At 35.5% G+C, this 22,211-nt stretch overlaps 1 long non-coding RNA gene across 1 annotated transcript; it reads left to right on the top strand.

Annotated features, from left to right (window-relative positions):
* The first annotated feature begins 980 nt into the window (after positions 1-980).
* LOC148947686 (uncharacterized) lies at positions 981-22,044 on the top strand. Its single transcript, XR_016142288.1, has 2 exons — positions 981-1,170; positions 21,844-22,044. It is a non-coding gene; the product is annotated as an uncharacterized LOC148947686 (long non-coding RNA).
* The last annotated feature ends 167 nt before the right edge of the window (positions 22,045-22,211 follow it).

Genomic DNA, 22,211 nt, shown 5'->3' with positions numbered 1-22,211 from the left:
GCTTGGGAGGATTTGAATGGGGATTGACTTAAGCGACGACTGAGGTCTATGTGGCTGAATTGAATGGGGTGGAGTTGAATCAGGGTTGAATTGAATGGATATTGTGTTGCAAGTGTGTTCCGTTAAATGTAGTGGAGTTAAAATGGAGTTAAATAGAGTTAATTGGATTATGGTTCGAGTTGCACGGGGATTGAGTTGATTGAGGATAGAAATGAGCAAGGTTGAGTTGAACTGGAGATGTATTGCATGTGGTGGATGTGAATGGAAATTGATTTAAACAAGAATTAATTTATAAGTGATTGAGATTCATAAGGGTTCGGGGTTGATTTAAACTAGCTGAGCTCAACCGGGTATTCACCGTATTTGTACCATTGATATAGCGAACAAATTAATTAGCTCAGGGGCAGATCCCTTTCATTTGTTTAATAGGTAAAATTTTATTGGTTTCATCCATTTTCGTTTAATTTTTAAGATAAATCAGCTTAAAGAGCTTTATTACAGTCTCTGATTTTCCACTTTAATTTTTGCTTAGTTATGCATCAATATCTGAAAAAACAAAATCAGACTTTGTCCCTTTTGTTTCTGAGAAATAATCCATCATAAAAGAAAAACATGTTGTTTAACCTTTGAGAAAACTTTGCCCCGGCTTATTTGATTAAGTTAAAAAGATTTTTTCTTCAAATGAAAAAAAAGAGTGACGTTAGAATTTAAAATATTTGAATTTATCCTATATTTGAGCATATTGGCATAGGGTGGTGGGTTGAGAGGATGTAATCTCCCTCATATACATGATAATTTAGTTGTTTTTTTTTTTAATTTGAGAGCTGGTTTTTATTTTTCCTTAAGAAAAAGCTAATTTATGAAAATTAAAATTTGTTGGGATTCTAAAGACTGTCAGTTATTGAAATTCCAATTTATTTGGTGATAAACATTACAATGAGTTTTTTTTTAATATCAAGCATTTTTTTCCACAGTGTAACAGCAGTAACGAGCAGTTGCAGCCACGGTCGCTAGTAGTAGCAGTCAGAGTTGAAATTAGTCGCCGTCTCAAACAATTATTTTTCACAGTACAAAATCTATGGCAAATATAAGCAAGAATTTTCTTGTAAAACCTTCTGTGGTTCTCATTGTAAAAATGACACTCATCACCATAATGAGAGCTGCTCTCACGTGAGTAAAAGACCTGATCCGGGCTCTAGGGATGGTATTGTCCCCAGAGTATTTGCTATTTATATATGAACTGCTTGTAAATGTAGCTCCTCTCCTTCAGACTTAGATTCTGTTTCAGGTGAACGTGCCGAGCTTATCTGATCTTTGAACTATTTTAAAAACTCTCCCAGAAGAACCTTATATGCTCACCGGGCATAACTTACAACACCTGCCCCAGGCTTTTGGGGTGGTATTGACCCAAGAGTATTTGCTATTTGATTTTTGAAATCTAGTAAATCTAGATAAATCTAGTAAACTGCTTGTAAATCTAGCTCCTCTCCTTTTGACTTAGATTCTAATTCAGGTGTACGTGCCTGTTTCAAAGGTTCAAATGGTTAAAAAAAAAAATCAAATTAAGAACGTAACATATTTTAAGCAGTCACGTTGTTAAGATTAGGGTAGCAGCTCTACAAAATTTTTAACTACAGAAACTCACAAAAAATGTATCATAAAAAATCACTTACAAAAGTTTTATGAAAATGTAAAGTTTGTAGAGGAATTTCAGTGTGTGTGCTTATAGACGCCTAGATTCAACTCATTTCCAAGTAAAAATGTGATTTTATATTATCTTTTTAAATTCAGAAAAACGATTAGTTTTTGCTTTATCCATTATAATTCCAACACTTGATTTGAATCTCTATTGAGCTTATTACATCAAACTGCACCGTAGTCAAGTTCAATATGATATTTCAATCCACTGTGAAATCCAAACCGTTTTTATTAATACAACTTATTTACGTCGAGAATTATATTTTTTTTTCACTGATTTTGAGTTTAATCTCTATTAATATGAAAGTTATAACAAAATTTCCACTTTAGCCAACGGAGAGCACAGTTTGATGTGTCAGCCTTATATATAAAATTGTATCAGGTTATGATAAAGGTTAAATAAAAAATTCAAAATAACGTATCTTCAGGCAAAAATAAGAACAGGTCAAGAAAATAAGCAGCAGAAGGCAAAAAAGAGAAAAAAAGGAGAGAGAAATAAGAGTACACTGTAAAAATTAAATTGGATTTCAAACAAAATTGTTTGCATGAATTTAAACCGGTAAAACAAAATCCAATTTTTCGTTGAAATTGTGATTCGCGTTTGAATCCAACTAGTCATTAAAATTCTTAAGATGTATATACCTTACAGTAGAAAAAATCCAACTTGAACCTGAAAAACGGATTTTTAAGATTTTCTTTTGGTTGTTTCAAAATTACAAAGTTTTTAGAGCTGTATCACTTGTTCGTCAGTATTGAATTTTTGAACCGTAAAAATAAATCAAAACAGCTAATTAGAGAAGTGGGGCCTCATTGCTTTTAAAGACAAGCCCTCCCGTTTCCCAAAGAATTTTAAAGACATGCCCTCTGACGTCACGGCATCCCTGGCAAGATTCCGACAATATACCCTAGTATTCCAATTTTGTTTCAATAATGGCAAGATTCTGACGACACGGCGCTGGTAAGATTCTCGGTGTTCCAATTTTGTTTCAGTATTGGCAAGATTCCGACAACATGCCCTCCCTTATCCCATAGGATTTTAAAGACATGCCCTATTACGTCACAGTATCCCTGGCAAGATTTTTACGGGAGCCCTGTTTCCAGCCGGCAAGATTCCAACCCCTGACAGGCTTCCGAGCAGCTGGCAGGCTTCCCGGAATTCTATGTGATATGACGCAATTATTTTTCAGCATAATTAAATGGAGTGTGGTCGGGATAATACACAAGTAGTAATAAATGATGTTACTAACACGTGTGCAATGCGGTCAACTGGCAAGATTCCCACCCCTGGCAAGATTCTCGGATTTCCAGTATTTTTTATATGATTAATCGGAATATGACCGGGATAATACACAAGTAGTCAAAATAAGGGCTACTAGCCCATGTGTACAAATATAGGGAACACAGAAATTCTGTATTGGGGAAATACTTTCTAGAAATAATACATTCCCTTGGCGTCACAAGACAAACTTCTGTCTTCTCCATGACATATCTGGCAGGATTTCGAGCTCATGCCAGTCTTCTCCTGGCCAGGTATAAAATCAATGATGCAAAACGCGCAGAGGGAATATTGATTTTTAGACAAAATTACTCTAAATTTATTTCTAGCAATAAAGACGGAAGGGGTGCTTAAAATATGGTAAACACCTTACTCGTGCTAAACAATAAATCTTGCAAACACAGACACTGTAAATAAAAGTTTTATATTTAAAAAAAACACTTAAAAAACACCACAAAAAAATGAAACGTGAAAAACATGGTAAATGAAAAAAAGACAAAAAAACATGTATGAATAGAATAAAAGTATGATTCCTAGCAGCTAATTCCAGGGGGAGCTAGCTTGTTGTTATGTCTTTTCTTAGGTAAATGGTCAATTATAACAAAACTTAATATTAAACAACTGATAGAGAGCACAAGTTATTCATTTTACACATATTGCAAGGAGTAACTAGGGAACACTTAATGCATTTTTCTATTTTTGTGTGTTTTCTTAGAGAAACGGACCATTATTACAAAACTTAGCATTGACTAACTGAAATAGTTATAGGTTCTTCATTTTAGTCATATCGTACGAGTAATCAAGGAATTTTTAATACATATTTTCTATTTTTGTTTGTTTTCTCAGAGAAACGGACCATTATTACAAAACTTAGAATTAGCTAGCTGAAATACTACTACTACTACTGCTACTGCTAGTACTACTAACAGCTCATCGCAGCACCAAGCCACCTGAGGTCAACCCAGGTAAGCACGCTCCTCCTCCACCCCAATCTATTCTAAGCGTCCCTTTTTACACCCACTCTCGAAGATTCCTCATTTTCGTCATATCGCAAAGATAATTAAGGAACGTTTAATACATTTTCTATTATTGTTTATTTTCTTAGAGAAGCAGACCATTATTACAAAACTTAGTATTAACTAGTTGAAAGAGTGCATAAATTTGTCATTTTTAGTCCTTTCGATTTTGTTTTTTTCTCAGAGAAATGACCCCGCTATGCAAATTTAGCCTTAACTGAACAAAATAGAGAATATTGGTATTTTGGCTGAATGAAGTCAGAGTTGGAATCGGCATTTTGAAAATATAACGTTTTTTATGATAGTTTTACGCTTGGTAGATTGTTTGATTTTGATTTTTGTTCATTTTGGTTTAATGGAATTCTTTAATTTTCATTGAAAAACTGGGATTTTGTTTCACTCCGAAAATAAGCTAGTGAATCTAAATTAAACAGTATATTTTGAATAGCGAGAAGTTGCCATTTCATTGCTAGAGCGTAATACTCCAAGCAATTCACCCCATAGTGCCACACTATTACTGCTCTCTGGCACCTTGCGGCACCCATCACCAACATTTTAGGCACCTTCTCACGTTTGAATACCCTCAAGAGATACATTTGTTATTGCTATTATTTACCAACGATTCCCGGCACTGAGCCACACTATTACTACTCCGCGACACTCCTCTGACATAACATCTTCATTCCAAAAATATTTTTCAGACATATCTCATTAAAAATTATGAATTCAAAACAATGATACGAGTTTTTCGCGAGCCTAGCCTTTCAAAATAGCCTAAAAACATTCCACCCCCACGGCAGTACACGCCTGCCCCCTTACCATTCACTTGGTATTGAGCCGCGGAGCTCGGCATTTCAATACCAGAACTTGATACTCCAAGCAATTCACGCCACAATGTCACGCAATTACTAATCCCCCTAGAAGATTTTCAAGCTTTTCCCACTATAAATAAGCTCATGAATCTAAATTAAACACTGTTTTTACTTGAACAGCGGAACTTGGGCATTTTGTTATCAGAGTGTTATACTCCAAGCAATTCACGCCACAGTACTACACTATTAATGCTCTGTGTCACCCCTCTGACATTGCCCCATCACCTGAAGACATTTTTCAGACATTTCTTTTTAAATTTATGGTTCAACCCATTGATTTAAGCTTATCGCAAACCAAGCAATTCATGATAACCATCAAAACAATCCCACGCCATCACGGTTTTACACGTCTGCCATCCACATGGCATCCCCTCCATTCCCTCTAGGACATCTCCAACCTTTTTACTCCGAAAATAAGCTATTGAATCTAAACTAAACAGTATGTTTTTGAACAGCGAGAAGTCACCATTTCGTTATCAGAACACGATACTCCAAGCAATTCATACCACAGTGCCACACTATTGGTGCTTATTTGCACCCTCTGACATTTCATCATCACACCTAAAATATTTTTCAGAATTTCGCCAGCTGTGTTCCCTATATTAGAACATTTGGGCTAGTAACCCTCATTATCACTACTTGTGTATTATCCCAATCATACTCCGATTTGTTATATAAGAAAATACTAGAATTCTGCGAATTTTGCCAAGAGTGGGAATCTTGTCAGCTGATCGCATTGTACAGGTGCTAGTGACATCGTTTGTTACTACTTGTGTATTATCCCGACCAAACTCCGTTTAATTATACTGAAGAATAATCGCGTCATAGCACCTATAATTTCGGGAAGCCTGCCAGCCACTCGGAAGCCTGCCAGGGGTGGGAATCTTGCCAGCTGGAAATAGAACTCCCTTTGGAATCTCGCCAGGGATGCCTTGACGTAATAGGGCATGTCTTTCAAATCCTATCGGAAAAGGGAGGGCACATTTTCTGAATCTTGTCAAAACTGAAACAAAATTGGAACACCGGGAATCTTACCAGGGCATGTTGTCGGAATCTTGCCAATACTGAAACATAACTGGAATACTAGAGCATGTTCTTGGTAGTTGATTTCAAGATAGGAAATGTGTTTTTGAGGAGGAGACTCCCCCACAACCCTCAGAGCAAGGGTTGTAAGTTATGCCCTGGGGGCATATAAGGTTTTTATAGAAGGAGTTGTCGTAGAAACTTCAAAAAAGCCTCATTCGATTGGAAGTTCTAAGGGCTAGTGCCCTTTTTAATAGTCGAAAGTGATTAGAGGGCAACTAGCCGCCCGCGCCCCCGCCCCACGCCCATCTTTCCCCCAAACACATCCAATCAAAATTGTAAGATAGCCATTTTGTTCAACGTATTTGATTGCCAGATAGAAAATGTGTTTTTGAGGAGGAGACTCCCCCACAACCCTCAGAGCAAGGGTTTTAAAATTGTCCTGGGGGCATATAAGGTTTTTATAGGAGGCGTTGTCGTAGAAACTTCAAAAAAGCCTCATTCGATTGGAAATTCAAAGGGCTACTGCCATTTTTAATAGTCGAAAGTGATTGGAGGGCAACTAGTCCCCCCCGCCCCACGCCCATCTTTCCCCCGAACACATCTAATCAAAATTGTGAGACAACCATTTTGTTCAACGTATTTGATTTCTAGATAAAATAGGTTTTTGAGGAGGGCACTCCCCCACAACCCTCATCGCAAGGGTTTTAAGTTATGGCCTGGGGGCATATAAGGTTTTTATAGAAGGTGTTGTCGTAGAAACTTCAAAAATGCTAATTCGATTGGAAATTCAAAGGGCTAGTTCTCTTCTTAATACTCGAAAGTGATTGGAGGGTACTAGCCCCTCCCCCACGCCCATCATTCCCCCAAAAACATCCAATCAAAATTTTGAGATAGCCATTTTGTTCAGCGTAGTTGATTTTCAGATAGAAAATACGTTTTTGAGGAGGACACTGGCCAACAGCCCCCAGGTTAAGGGTTTTAAGTTATGTCTCGGGGTATATAAAGTTTTTATAGAAGGCGTTGTCATAGTAACTTCGAAAAGGGCTCATTTGATTGGAAAATCAAAGGGCTAGTGCCCTTTTAAATAGTCGAAAGTGATTGGAGGGCAATTAGCCTCTCCCACGTCCATCATTCACCCAAACACATCCAATAAAAATTTTGAGACAGCCATTTTGTTTAGCGTAGTTGATTTTCAGATAGAAAATACCTTTTTGGGAAGGACACTCCCCCACAACCCTCAGGGCAAGGGTTTTAAGTTATGCCCTCGGGGCATATAAGGTTTTTATACAAGGCATTGTTGTAGAAACTTCAAAAAAGGCTAATTCAATTGGAAATTCAAAGGGATAGTGCCCTTTTTAATAGTCAAAAGTGATTGGAGGGCAACTAGTCCCCCCCCCCACGCCCATCCTTCCCCAATACGCATCAAATCAAAAAATTTTTAGATAACCATTTTGTTCAGCGTAGTTTATTTCCAGATAGAAAATATATTTTTGAGGAGGACACTCCCCAAAAACCCTCAGGGCAAGAGTTGTAAGTTATGCCCTGGAGGGATTATAATGTTTTTATAGAAAGCGTTGTTGTAGAAACTTCAAAATCAGCTCATTCGACTGGAAATTGAAAGGGCTAGTGACCTTTTTAATAGTCGAAAGTGATTGAAGGTCAACTAGCCCCCCCACGCCCCGCATTCCCCCAAACACATCCAATAAAAATTTTGAGATAGCCATTTTGTTCAGCGTAGTTAATTTACAATAGAAAATATGTTTTTGAGGAGGATACTCCGCCACAGCCCTCAGGGCCAGGGTTTTAATTTATGCCCTGGGGGTATATAAGGTTTTATATAAGGCGTCGTCGTAGAAACTTGAGAAAAAGGCTCATTCGATTTGGAATTCAAAGGGCTAGTGCCCTTTTTAATAGTCGAAAGTGATTAGTAATATTTTTTGTTGTTGTTGTTGTTTAGACCAGGGCACTTCGTATCGAAGGAGTTGTCATGGGAACTTCGAAAGGGGCTCATTCGATTGAAAATAGAAAGGGCTGATACCCTTTTTAATAGTCGAAAGTGGTTGTAGGGCAACTAATCTCCCTTTACTCCCACCCTCCCATTTGCCCATTATGTTTAAAAACTAAATTTTGCCTTATGATGAAATCAAAATTCACTTTGATAATGCTAATTACCAATAAGGCATATCCGCAGCATCCCAAGAACGACTGAGGGTATTATGTTCAAACTTTCGAGGCTACTTCTGCTCTTAAAATTTAACCAAATCAAAATAGTGGAAGTGTATCCAAACTATCAAAGAAAGTAAACGGATTTTTTTTGCGAATGGTATCAAGTTTTCCATTTCAGGTCAACTTGAGGAGGTATGAAACTAAGTTAAACAGCAATATTTTTGTCCAGATTTTTAAAATTGTTTATGTTGTTTAAAATTTCTGAAAAATTTTCTCCCGCATAAAAAAAGCAGGCCAAACTACATAGTCTTAATAAAGAAAAAGATTTAAAGTATTTTTTTCATTTCCCTGAAAAGACTGTGTCAATATAAAACAAACAAAAATTAATTTAAAAAACATTTTCCCTAAAACACGTTTTCCAAAGAAAAGTAAAGGACTCCATTAAACAAAAAATGAGCAAAAATAAAATCAAATAATATACCAAGCTCGAAACTACCACAAATCAGCATCAATAAATAAATGAAACCCAAAACGAACAGAAATTACAATAAATAACCGAGTCAAACTCAAAACGAGCAGAAATTAACATAAGTTGGGCGCAAAACCCCTATGCCTTCCCAAGGCCCGAACAAAATTTGTACTTTACTGAAAAAATACAAATGAATTTGCATTGTCAGTTTTATATACATATACTGATATTTAGTAATCAAAATGTTAAAATTATTTGATTTATTAAAGTTAAAAGTAAAAACATTTATATTTTATTCAGTAAAGTGCAAATGTTCTGGCCTTGGGAAGGCATAGGGGTTTTGCGCCATGCCTGCTCGTTTTGAGTTTGACTCGGTTATTTATTGTAATTTCTGTTCGTTTTGGGTTTCATTTATTTATCGATGCTGATTAGTGGTAGTTTCGAGCTTGGTGGATTAATTGATTTTATTTTTGCTCATTTTTTGTTTAATGGAGTTGTTTACTTTTCTTTGAAAAACTTATTTTGTCGAAAAAGTTTTTTTAATTAATTTATTGTAATTTCTGTTCGTTTTGAGTTTCATTTATTTCTTCATGGTTATTTGTGGTAGTTTCATGCTTGGAAGGTTATTTGAATTTATTCCTTCTTATTTTTGGCTTAATGGAGCTCTTTACTTTTCTTTGTAAAACTTGTTTTGTGGGAAAAGTTTTTTTTAGTTATTTAATTTTCGTTTTTATTGACATATTCTTTTTCAAAGAAAAAAACATAATATTTTAAATCTTTTTGGTTTTTTCCATAAGAATCCATAAGTTAACTCGCTCTTTATATGTTAGAGAAACTTTTTAATTTTTTTTAATCCGGAAACAAACAGTATTGTTTAATTTAAGTTTATACCTCTTCAAATTGACTTTAAAAATAAAACTTAATATCTTTCCCGAAAATTCTGTCTATACTCTTTGACATCCTGGTTAAACTTAAATTATTTTTATTGAATTTGTTTTTAAAACGAACAGGCTTGGTAGGAGGGCTGCTTGCCCTCCAATCTCTGTTTACTCTTTAAAAGAGAACTAGAACTTTTAATATTGAATCAAATTAGCTCCTTTAAAAGTGCCATTTATGTTTCTAGCTACTATGGAGTAGCGCTGCCTATGATATTACTTATATGCCCTTTTGAAAACCTACTGACATAGGCTATAGCTTGTTCGTTTAATTGAAATTCTCCCTAAGCGTTCCCTAAAAGCTACACCTTAATACCCTTAGTGTCATTAATAGTGGGGGCATTTCAGGTCCGATGATCTGCCTCCCATAGTTTTAAAGGGTGCCCTCTGACGTCACAACATCCCTGTTTTCAGATGGTCATATTCCTCAGACACACCCTCTCGCTTCAAACGGTCAGATATTAAAATAGCATAGGATTCCCACGGATACCCTGTTTCGTCATGCGACACACTCCTCTGTGTTTCCAAAAGAGTCCTGTTTTCTAGGTAGTAGCAGCCATGTTGTTTCCTTCTATACATGTCTAGACGCTTTTCCAGGTATTTTTATTTTCCCCTATTGTTTTCCCCCTATAGGTGTCTAGACATTGATAAGGAATCATGTCAAACCATGCCTTCCCAGATGGTAGCAGCCATTTGTATTGATCGAGATTCTGTTTCTTTCTGGAAGTGGGGCAGTCAACATTAAAATGAATGCTTATATATTGCTTATAATGCTTATATACACCTCTTTGTGTATAATGGAAGGAAAGATCTTTTCATGGAGGAATTTTCCGTGGGGGAATGGAATTTTGCATGGAGGAGGAGCCGAATCTCCCAGCATTATTTAGAAAAAACGTTCAGAAAAAAAAACAAGCTTTTATGAAGGTGTTGATGAAACGGGATCTAGAGCGCCTAAGGTAGCAGTGGAAATTACAAGGGTTTGTCGACTAACCCTAGAATTGGACACGATGTATGCTAGATATGTTATAAGATTAAGAAAATTCAAGTCGGAAGAACAATTATGCTTTGCGGCTAAGGTGAATATAGTGCATATACAGAGACTACAAGATGGATTAAATTCTCTGGCGAAATATATTAAAGAAAACAATTTATAGAAAACGGCTAGCCTGTATTTTATAGTGAGAGCGTTAAAATGAATAGATTTGAGAATCAGAAAATCTTACGTCGTCTAGTAAAATGGAAAAATGTTTGGTTTTAGATGATGACTTTCTGGAATTACCTTTTCAAAAAAAAACATTTTCTCGAGAAATGCTTAACGATATAATGGGAACTGATACTCCAGCTTTGGACTATTGTCTGAAACTTTGTCGTCGAGGTTCCCAAGCTTTTACTCAAATATAGATATATTGATTGAGACAAAAAAAATTGATATTATGGTTTTTCTCTTATCCACTGCTTAGACTTCCATTATATGAGCCCACTTGTCCTACGAGACATTTTTATTGACCCCAATTTAGTTTCTTTTTGCAAGTTAAACAATTAACATCAAAAAATATTTTACACATGCCCATTATGCTTGTATACTTTGGGAGGTTTGTCATCCTGTGACAATTTTACTTTTACTGATGACTATAATAAAAAGTGTAAATTGTGCAATCCGTGTAAACTGCATAGACGATATGCAGTACAAATTAAAGACTGTAATTCATGTCTTGAAGAGATTTTCTAACTCTCATACTAGAGGATTCTTATGCTCCAATTTGTCACTATGATAAATGTGATCAATGGGAAAATACTTAACCTGGCATGATTGCAAAAAAACCTAAATGTGAGTTCAGTTTATTTTTAAGAGACTGGTAAATCGTCGCGGTTTTAAATTGGGAATCTGGTCTACCCTTCAATTGCTGGAATAATAAAAGAGTCTGGTTTTTGTGACATCGCTGTGAAGATACCGGCTACTTTGATTATAAACCTAAAGACTTTTATTTGGCTCTTACAGAAAAAGATTCTTCTTATGAAAATTTTGTACGTGACATTGCTTCAAATAAGCAAATTGAAACACGAGAATTTTATTATATGAATCAGAGTAGCGTTATTGACTTTACAAAGAGATTTAATGGAAATGAAGTTATACTATATTGTAGAAAATATGACCCTGACTATGAACGTCAAGATGAATACAAGTTGAATCCTGATGAGCTGTTACACTTATCGTTTCTGATGAGTACCTAAACGTAGAAGGAGAAATCTAAAGGATACAGTAATTTGTACATGTACAAATTCTATTAATAAACAAATTTACATACATTTTTAGAGCATTTCCCTTCTAGGGCACCGAAATTTATATAATAAAGGTAGGAAAGGGTATTTTCAACAAAAAAGTCGTTCAATCGAGGTTTTTGACCATAAATCTTGAGGAATTCCATGTAAGTATGTCCGTGACTTCGAAAAATAAAATATAATAGGGCATGAAAACCACGGCGTTTCACCGATAGATCTTGTACCCGCCTTCGATTTTGAATAATAGATTTTTCACTCTGCTCAAGAAAATTTTTAATATGAGGTGTTTAGAATGTATACGATAGACCAAGTGGATAAAAAAATTCTATATTGCTTCTTGTTTGAAGGATCAATAACCAATGCCCCGTCTTTACCGGCGAGGGACTGCTATTAAAAATAACAATGGTATTGTCAACATGTTGAACATGCTACAAGAAATCTGAAGGTATGCAAATAGGATTTATTTTTGGACATGTAAGAGTCCTTATTGAACAAATTGAGCATTTGATTCGTGTTCAAAGTGCCAAGTCTGAAAAATACTTTCACTAGGAGTAATTTCACAATAGGTTTCCAAATGATTTAGCGAGATGAATGTAATACTTCCCTCCAGTAGCTTATCAAAGGTACACTCTAACTGTACATCACCCGTTCATACAATACTCATATCTTGAGTACCGGACCAATCCAATACAATAATACCATGAGTTTTCGCTAACATTTCTTCACTTATACCATTTTCAAATAATTGAGAATCTCGATCGAGGGATTGCATTGTCAATTCACATAGAGTCCTGTAGGGGTTATCAAAGGATAAATTGTAGAGCGGGATTCCATATGCTTTACACAAAAGCGAGGTATGTCCAAACAGTTCAAATTTATGCGGGGAGTCTGTCCATGATCCAACAGCGCTAGCACGTTTTACAAAAGCCAATGCCAATTTTGAAGTAATTTCGCCATTGATAAATGATGAATCGGTATAGTTACACGTACCTGTAGCATTATGGCGTTGATTCGTGACTGTATGAGGCACGAGCAATTTAATATTATTTCCAGCAGCTCTTAATTTTTCAATAGCCAAAGCAACAGAACTCATAACTTGTTGTTTTCGTACATGGAGTATTGCTGACGGGAGAGAGATTGTTATATCAGTGCAGCGACCAGTACTTTTCGCCTATATAATTGGACTATGCAAGCTGTAGTTTTGAATCAGTCTTTACATTGGGAAGCAGCCATTGAGGTGTATTAAATATCTCAAGATTTAGTTTTCCTAACCAAATGTAAATCTTTGGTTGTTGCATCTCTAAGAATTTTAGTGACTTCAGTGTCTGTTTTATATTCATAACCCAATGCTTTTCATCTCAATAGCTTATAAGACATTGGAATCATCAATCTGAATTGTATATAACTTGCATAATTTGAAAGATTATTGCTCCTGCTCACCAATTTTCCATTTATGTAGACACTTGTTTGTCAAAATAGATTGTGTAGTACACAATTTTCGTAGGATAACCCCTCGGCTGCACCTGTTTTTCATTGCTAGATTTTTTAACAATGACATTTCAATCAATAAACGTCGAAGTCAAATCTATGAAGTAGTCTTCATTGGAATAAATTTGAAAATGGACATTTTCTGAGTGGCGGGTAAAATTGTTCATAGTATACATGTTTTACACTGACATATGCATTTTCCGCTTTGAAAAGATTTAGAGATGAGGTTATTGAAGGGTGAAAATCTTTGTGGTAGATATGCCATTTTCAAGGAAAAGAAGTCCTTTTTGGATCTTTTTATTTTCTTCTTCTCTGATGCTTTACGCTTCCGGGCTGAGTTGAGACTGGTGAGTGCTGGGGTCAATCGCACCCTTTTAAAACCCTTTCCGTGTTGTTTCAATCACTCACCAAGGGATCGCCCACTCAACCTGAGATTTTGCGAAACATTTTCTTGAATATCCTTCCCAGAGCCCCAATCATATAGTGTAGAGGAGGCAAAAACCGCTTCAACCGATGCACTATATTTTTTAGACAGGGGTAGTGCAGAGCAAAACAGCTTAGCAAACCAATTGCCGAGACTGTACCCGGACAATGACGAACGAACCCTGTCATACTTAATTCCATGATCCAACTTCCGTGGCCCGAGAGTATCAACATAACAATCAATATCAGAACATACAAAGTGAGTTTTATTAGCCATTTCTCTGAATCAATTAAAAAAAAAAAACTTTCCAAAAAACTTTCCAAACAAGATTTTGGGTATCACCTCCTTCTATCACTGTAAAAGTCCAAAACCTGTGTTATTGGCACTTTACTGAAAACCAATTTTATAACAAATATTTTCTTTTGTACTTAGTATATAACTTACATTGAAATTATAGTAACATTTTGAACTGTTGAGCTTTTAGCAATTAATATCATTATACATCAAATATTCAGTTTAATTTATTAGCTCTTTTTAAATTTGTTCAAGACGAATATAGTTTCACTACCAACAAGTGTTTGGATACCGCCGCTTTCCTTAACTGTAAATAAAAACCAAAAGCCCACTGCGCCATCGGCACTTCACCGGAAAAGAATTATATTACAAATATTTTCTATTCCAGATCTTACAGCATTGAAAATAAAAATAAAATTACAGTGAAATGAAGTCTTGAACTGATGGATATTTCAACAATTTATATCGTTATATATCAAATATTCAATTTGATGTTGTTTATACTTTCCAAGACTGTTCAAGACGCTCGTTTTAAGATTTATTTATTAATTTATATTAATATCTATTGTATGTTCGTTTGCATTGATTGCAAACGATTTTTCGAAAAGTTTTTTTTAATTAATTTTGTTTGTTTTTGATTGCAAAAAGTTTCCGGTTTTTAAAAATTTCCCTTTTCTGTAAAATTCAAAATTGAAGTTTAACATTTTTTTCTCTTCTCTTGAAAAAATTCAGAATCAAACCTTAGCATTTTATACTTCCATGGAAAAATTCAGAAGAGAACTTCAACTTTTTCTGTTTTGAAAAATTCCGAACCCAAGTGGAACTTTTTATCTTCGTTCTTCATTTCTTTGAGAAAACTAAGAACTAAAGTGGATCTCTTTCTTTTTAGGAAAACTCAGAACTGAAGAATAACTTGTTTTCCCTTCTTCGGAAAAAAATCAGAGTCGAAGTATAACTTTTTCCATTTTCTACCAAAAATTCAGAAGTGAAGTGAGACCTCTTACTCTTCACTGGGAAAATTCAGAAGAAAACTTGAAATTTCGTTAACTTTCATCGAGAAAATTCTGAACTAAAGTGAATATTTTTCATTTCTTAGGAAAACTACAAGCAGAGTCTTAATTCTTTATATTTTATAGCGAAAATTTGGTATCGACATTTAACATTTTTCTGATCTTTGTAAAAAATTCCGAATCAAACTTTAGTTTTTTTCACTTTCATGGGAAAATCCAGAAGAGAAGTGAAAACTTTTTTTTCTTTTTTGAAAAAAATCAGAATCGAAGAGTAACTTTTTTTCTCTTCATTGGAAAAAATCCACAACTGGATATTAACGTTTTTCTCTTCTATGGATAATTCAGAGGAGAACTTGATCTTTCTTCACTTCTTTGAGAAAACTCAGAATTAAAATGGAAATTTTTCTCTTTCCTTGGAAAAAATTCAAAATCGAAGCATAAATTTTTCCATCTTCTACCAAAAATTCACAAGTGAGACTTCTTCGTCTTTACCAAGAAAATTCAGATAAGAACTTGAACTTTTTCTCTCTCTTAGTTTAGAAAATTCCTAACTAAACTGGAACTCTTCCTCCCTTAGGATAATTCAGGACTGAAGTGGAACGTTTTTCTTTTCTTTGAAAAATTTCAGAATTGAACTGTAGCTTTTTTACTCTCTTCTTTGAGAAAACTCAGAAGGTAACTCGAACTTTTCTTCACTTCTTTGAAAAAACACGGAATTAAAGTGGAAATTTTCACTTCTTTGGAGACAATTCAATCGAAGCATAACTTTTTCTATTATCTACGGAAAAATTCAGAACAAAACGTAAAATTTTTTCTTTTCTTTGAAAAAATTAAGAACTGAAGTGGAACTTTTTCTTCTTCCTTAGAAGAATTCAGAATGGAACTGTAGCTTTTTTCTCTTCTTTGAGCACCCTTTCCGTCTTTATTGCTAGAAAAAAATTTTGAGTAATTTTGCTTATAAATAAATATTCCCTTGGCATGTTTTTCATCATCGATGTTACATCTGGCCAGGAAAAGACTATCACCAGCTTGTAATGCTGCCAAATGTTTCATGCAGTAGACAGAATTGTGTCTTGTGACGTGATAGGAATGAATTATTTCTTGAAAGTATTTCCCCAATACAGAATTTAGGGAATGGCAGTATAGTCCTCTTGCTTGAGGCGTTGACCCACTGGAAGAAAATTGACCTTTCATGTCCTAGCGAGGACAAAGAACTAAAAGATTGGAAAAAGAAACGCTTTGAAAGAAAGAAAAAAAATAAGATGCTAAATAATTATTATTTGACAGTGATGGCTGCGCTGTCATTTTCTAACTTACACGACAATATTGCGGAAGATGAGCGCCATCATTACATAAAGTTTGTGCCGCCATTAGGTTAAAAGAAAACAAGAAAATAAACGCTTTGAAAGTTTCGGGCGAAATATAAAATGTCAAAAAAGGTATTATGTGACAGTGATGGTTGCGCTGTCATTAAGGGACCTCAGATAAGTAGTGTGCTGTCATTAAATTACAAGCGGGGATTCCTCATGGGTCCTGTCACAAGCTTACATGAAATTGCATCAAGCACATTACACCTGGCCATTTAAAACGGGGTAAGTCGTATGACCTCATTGGAGTCCAGGGGGGTGTCGTGGGGATCTCGCATGTTGTGTTCCCTATATAAGAACGCATGGGCTAGTAACCCTTATTATCACTACTTGTGTATTATCCCAACCAAACTCCGATTCATCATATAAAAAAATACTAGAATTCCGTGATTCTTACAAAGAGTGAGAATCTTGCCAGCTGACCGTATTGCAGAGGTGCTAGTAGCACCATTTATTACTACTTGTGCATTATCCTGACCACACTCCAATTAATTATACTGAAACATAATTGCTTCATAGCAACTAGAATTCGAGGAAGCCTGCCAGCCACTCGGAAGCATGCCAGGGGTGGGAATCTTGCCAGCTGGAAATAGGGCTCCCATGGGAATCTTGCCAGGGATGCCTTAACGTAATAGGACATGTCTTTCACATCCTTTGGGAAAAGGGAGGGTATGCTGTCAAAATCTTGTTCGTTTCGTCTGTTCGTCTGTTTGTTTTTAAAATCCTATGGGAAAAGGGAGGGCTTGTCGTGACGTCAGAGGGCATGTCTTTAATATCAGATGGGAAAGGGAGGGAATATCTTTAAAAGCAGTGAGGCCCCACTACTAATTAGTTAAATTTGATAATGTTGTCAGCCGTAAACGAATCTTTTATATCCCAAACCGAATAAACTTTCAAAGGAAAATCCAAAGGAATATATATATATATATATAAGTCGCATTCTACTGAAAAAAAGAAATGGCTGTGGATTGTCAGCTTAATATACATATACTGATATTTATCACTTAAAGTCTTAATGATTTTTTATTTATTAAATTAAAATTATGTACAAATTATGCGCAAATTATGTTCTTGTCTTGATAAGACATTGGGGTTGTCAGCCTTCCTCTTGCTAATTTTTGCTTGTTTTGAATTTGACTCGGTTATTTATTGTAATTTCTGTTTGTTTTGAGTTTCCTTTGTTTCTTCATGGTGATTTGTGGTATTTTTATGCATTGAAGTTTATTTGAATTTATTCCTTCTTAATTTGGGCTTAATGTAGTTCTTTACTTTTCTTTGGATAACTTGTTGTCGTGGGAAAAGTTATTAAAGTACTTTATTTTCATTTTTATTGACATATTCTTTTTCAAGGAAAAAAACATAATATTTAAAATCGTTTTGGATTAAGTTTATACCTCTTCAAATTGACCTGAAAAATAAAACTTAATATTTTTCCCCAAAAATTCTGTCTATGCCCTTTGACAATCTGGTTACATTTAAATTACTTTTATTTTTGTAAATTGTAAGAAAAGAAGTAATAATGGTAGTAGCCCCGAAAGTTTTAAATTAATATCCCCAGTTGTTCCCAATATATTGCTGAGGTTTCCTATTGGTAACCACTGCATAGGAATTTATATCTCTCTACAGTGTTGGCAACGATACATACAGTGCCTTTTTATTTAGTTTTAAAGCAACACTAACTGTTAAAGCATAACGGGCCAATTGCATAATTGTTTGGGTTTGACATACCCAATATACCTAGAGATATAGCTGCTGGATAGTTTTACTATGCTGAACAAAATGGCTGTCTCAAAGTATTGATTGAATGTGTTTTGAAAACTAATAGGCTTGGGAGGAGGGCTGCTTGCCCTCCAATCTCTGTTTACTCTTAAAAAGGGAACTACAACTTTTAATATTGAATCAAATGAGCTCCTTTAAAAGTGTCATTGATATTTCTAGCTACTATAGAGTGGCACTGCCTATTATATTACTTATATGTCCTTTTGAAAACCTGCAGGCAGAGGCTATAGCTTTTTCTTTTAATTGAAATTCCCCCCAAGCGTTCCCTAAAAGTTTCACCTTAATACCTTTATTGTCATTAGTAGTGGGGGCATTTCAGGTCTGATGACATGCCCACCACAAGTTTTAAAGGGTGCCCTCTGACGTCCCAACATCCCTCTTTCCAGATAGCAATATTCCCCAGACACAACTTCTCGCTTTAAACGGTCAGATAGTAAAATAGCATAAGATTCCCACGGGTGCCCTGTTTCGTCACGCGACAAAACCCCTTTGTGTTTCCACAAGAGTCCTGTTTTCCAGGTGGTAGCAGTCATGTTGTTTTTCCCCTATACATGTCTAGACGCTACTCCAGGTATTTTTATTTCCCCCTATTGTTTCTCCCTATATTTGTCTAGACGTTGGTAAGGAATCATGTCTAAACATGCCTCCACAGGTGGTAGCAGCCATTTTATTGATCGAGACTCAGATTCTTTCTGGAAGTTGGACAGTCAACATCAAAATGAATGCTTATACATTAATGAATATCGAAGGTGTTGATGAAACGGGACCTAGAGTGCCAAAACAATTTATACTAAAATTAAAATTAAATAATAGATTATTCTAATTTTAGAGAAATATTAGAGAATTTGTTTTAGAGAGTATGTTTGCGATCCATCAAATTTGAATCGTAACAAAGAACACGAAGCCATTGACTTCTCTTTTGCCCACGAGCAAAGGGACTCCAGTAATGCCATGCAATTGTAAGATGTATTTGAGACATATGGTGGGGAAGATTGTGTAGGTGCAGCTTTCGTTGCACTTATTAAAACAACTAATAAGGCAATTTCACGGCTGCGCAACACACATAATCCAATGACTCTATCACCAGAAGATGAGTTGGCTATTAAAAATCAAGATATTTGTTTGGTTTACAATAAAAAAAAATTTTGAGGGTAGTTGGGATGCGAAAGTCCACGACAATGATAATTTAGGCAATCCTATTCTATCGGGAGGGAGTAGCTTTCGGGGGATGGCACATAAGTCATGTAATGTAAATATTAAGTAGCAATACTTTCTACCGGTTTACATGCGCAATTCCAACTACGATTTAAAATTCATATTATGAGCTTTGACACCTTTGGAGAAACTTGAAGTTGTTGTTTGCCCAAGGGTAGATGTGTCTTTTTCATGTTTTTAAATCTGTTTTTAAATCTTTTTCATGTTTTTGAAATTCATATTACGAGTTTTGACACCTCTGGAGAAACATGAAGTTGTAGATGGCGCAAGGGTGGATTTGTCTTTTTCATGTTTTTAAATCATGTTTTTAAAGCTTTGACAACTTTGGAGAAACGTGAAGTTGTAGATGGCGCAAGGGTAGATGTGTCTTTTCATGTCTTTCAAATCTGGTTTTTAATTCCTATAGCTTCAACCCCATATCCCTAAGTCAACTCATTCAAGCACAAAAATGATGATTTTTATACTTTCCCCCTCCTCAAAGAGTAGTTTCCAGATGATGAAATGTATGATTTATTAACGTGTAAGGGCATATACCTGTATGTGCACTACAACTCCACCTCGAGGCTGCGTTAAGAAAAATTACAACCCCTTGAAGCTTTATCCATAGAGGATTTTTGATTCAGTTCGCGATTGCCAAAGCACCACTGCCGATTATAAATTGTCTAGGAGGATTTGGGGTATTCGAAGGTTTAAAATGGGGATTATTGTAAAATGAACCTGACAAGTGATGTACTAAGGTTGTTGGATATTGTCTGTAAAAATATGTTTAGAGTTTACTAGGACTTTTGGTTAGATTTAGGGTATTATTTTTCAACTCCTAAACTGGTGATTGATTTAATTCTAAAAATTAGTGATGCTAAAATAGGTCTGATTACCGACATGGATCATCACTTATTTGTAGAGAGATCCATACGGGGAAGGTATTTTTCACGGGTATCTTATCCTTGAAACCGACCTGACTCGAACAAAGCACCGGTGAAAAGTCGAGTGCGGTTTTCTTGGATATGAATTCCCTTTATCCGTGGGCAATGTCTCACTTTTAGTGGCCGTGTAGGAATTACCAATGGCTGGACGATCCTCCTGCTTCAAATTTCCTCAACATGTTGAGGAGAATGAACCACAAGGTTGGTTTTTCAAAATTGATTGTGAAATGCATTTTGAGCTTCTTGACTCGATAAAGGACTTTGTTTGGTGCCTTGGGACTCTTTGAGTCGTAATATTTTATTTTTGGTAGAGGATAGAGCTATGCACTGGAAACCTTCAAAACAAAGCTTATTGCCGACCTTCATCCAAAATGGAATATTGTTGTACATCAAGTTCTTTTGCGGTTGATTCTGGCCAACGGTTTAGATGCCACAAAGATTGGTAGAGCCCTCCAATTCGAACAAAAGCCTCAGATGAAGACGTTTGTCAACACTTTTGTCAGGAAACGATCTGAAGCGAAAACAAAGGTTGAAAAAGAGACCTTTAAGCTCATTTTAAATCCGGCCTTCAGTAATATGTACGATGGGGTGTGCAATAGGAGTCGTTGTGACGTTGTGACCAACCAAAAATAATTTGCCCGAAAAATTGCAGGTCCGAACTTCACACCGTTCACGATCACAGACTCCAACATAGTGCTTCTACATTGAAAAAAGCAGTGTTGAATTATGTAAAAACATTGCTGTTTGCAGTGCCACATCAGAAATTTTAAAGATAATTATGTTGTAATTTTACTTCAATGTGTGTAAGCTCCAATGGCTGGGGGTTAGGGCAAGTTCAATTGTATTATGGAGACACTGATTCACTCCTGTTGAAAGTTAAAACAAATAATATTTTATATGATTTGGATAATGGTCAGCACATTAACACCCAAATAAACTTGACCAACTGGGCTGGGTCTATTTGCAAGGAGCTAGTGAAGGCCCAGGCCCCAAATCCATTATTAATATTAAAATTTGAGACGGGGAGCAACTTGGTATCCAAACATGTCTTTCCTGGTCCGAAGGTGTACTGTGTGAAAACACACAAGAGGTTAGAAAATAAGTCTGCAAGGGTGTGCCTTCACACTATGTAAAGAAAAATTTCCCAATGACTGTTTATAGGAACTGAGTAGAAAATAATTTAGTTCCAAGAGTAAAGGTCATGGTCATTTGCTCTTTAAAATATAAACACTACACAGTTAGAGTAGAAAGTAAATGACATGTCCGCCATGTCGGACAAAGTCTCTGTACACGTGGACGGTGTGAGGGTACTACCACACGGTAACTATATTGCATCAGATAGAGTTTATTTTATAGATTACAGAAAACAACTCGGTCAGGAGATAGCTCAAAAGTTGGAGGGATGAGGGTGGGGACGGTTCCATCAGTCTCCTGCTCAGCAGCGTATTTTCTAGTCTTGTATTTTTTTTCTAGTTGTGTTTTTTCTAGTCATTTTTTCTCGTGATTTAATTTTTAATAATTTTTTGCTCAAAGTAGTATCAATATTTTAAAAGTATTGTGCTCTTTTAGTATAACACTTTTATTAAGGATTAAAGTGTTTTTTAGCCGATGTTTCTTCCCATCGATCCAGCCCTTAACCGCTGTGGCAGTTTCCGGTGGACATTCTGGTTGCCTCGTCCTCTGGAGAAGTCTGGTCACGACTAACCCTCCGGTTGGGACCCATTCTCTAATTGGTCTGCTTTAATGTTGACGTGTTTATGTAAATATATTTTAAAAAAGGTTTGGTGTATTTAATTAAGTATTAAAGAAAACGATGTATATATTATTTTCTGAGCATTTATTCAACAGATTGAGGTTAGGTTTGTTTAGTTGTATTTTGACATTTGAGGAGTATGTATCAATTTAAAACACTATTCAGACCATTTCTATGTGGACCATCAATGTCTGGAAAAACAAAACTTTTAACGAATACA

The sequence above is a fragment of the Artemia sp. Qi Xiang Cuo genome, chromosome 10 (genome assembly GCF_049724085.1).
Source record: "Artemia sp. Qi Xiang Cuo chromosome 10, ASM4972408v1, whole genome shotgun sequence".
Classification (NCBI taxonomy): domain Eukaryota; kingdom Metazoa; phylum Arthropoda; class Branchiopoda; order Anostraca; family Artemiidae; genus Artemia; species Artemia sp. Qi Xiang Cuo.
The sequence above is the reverse complement of the archived record's forward strand: the minus strand, read 5'-3'. Positions and strand labels throughout refer to the sequence as shown.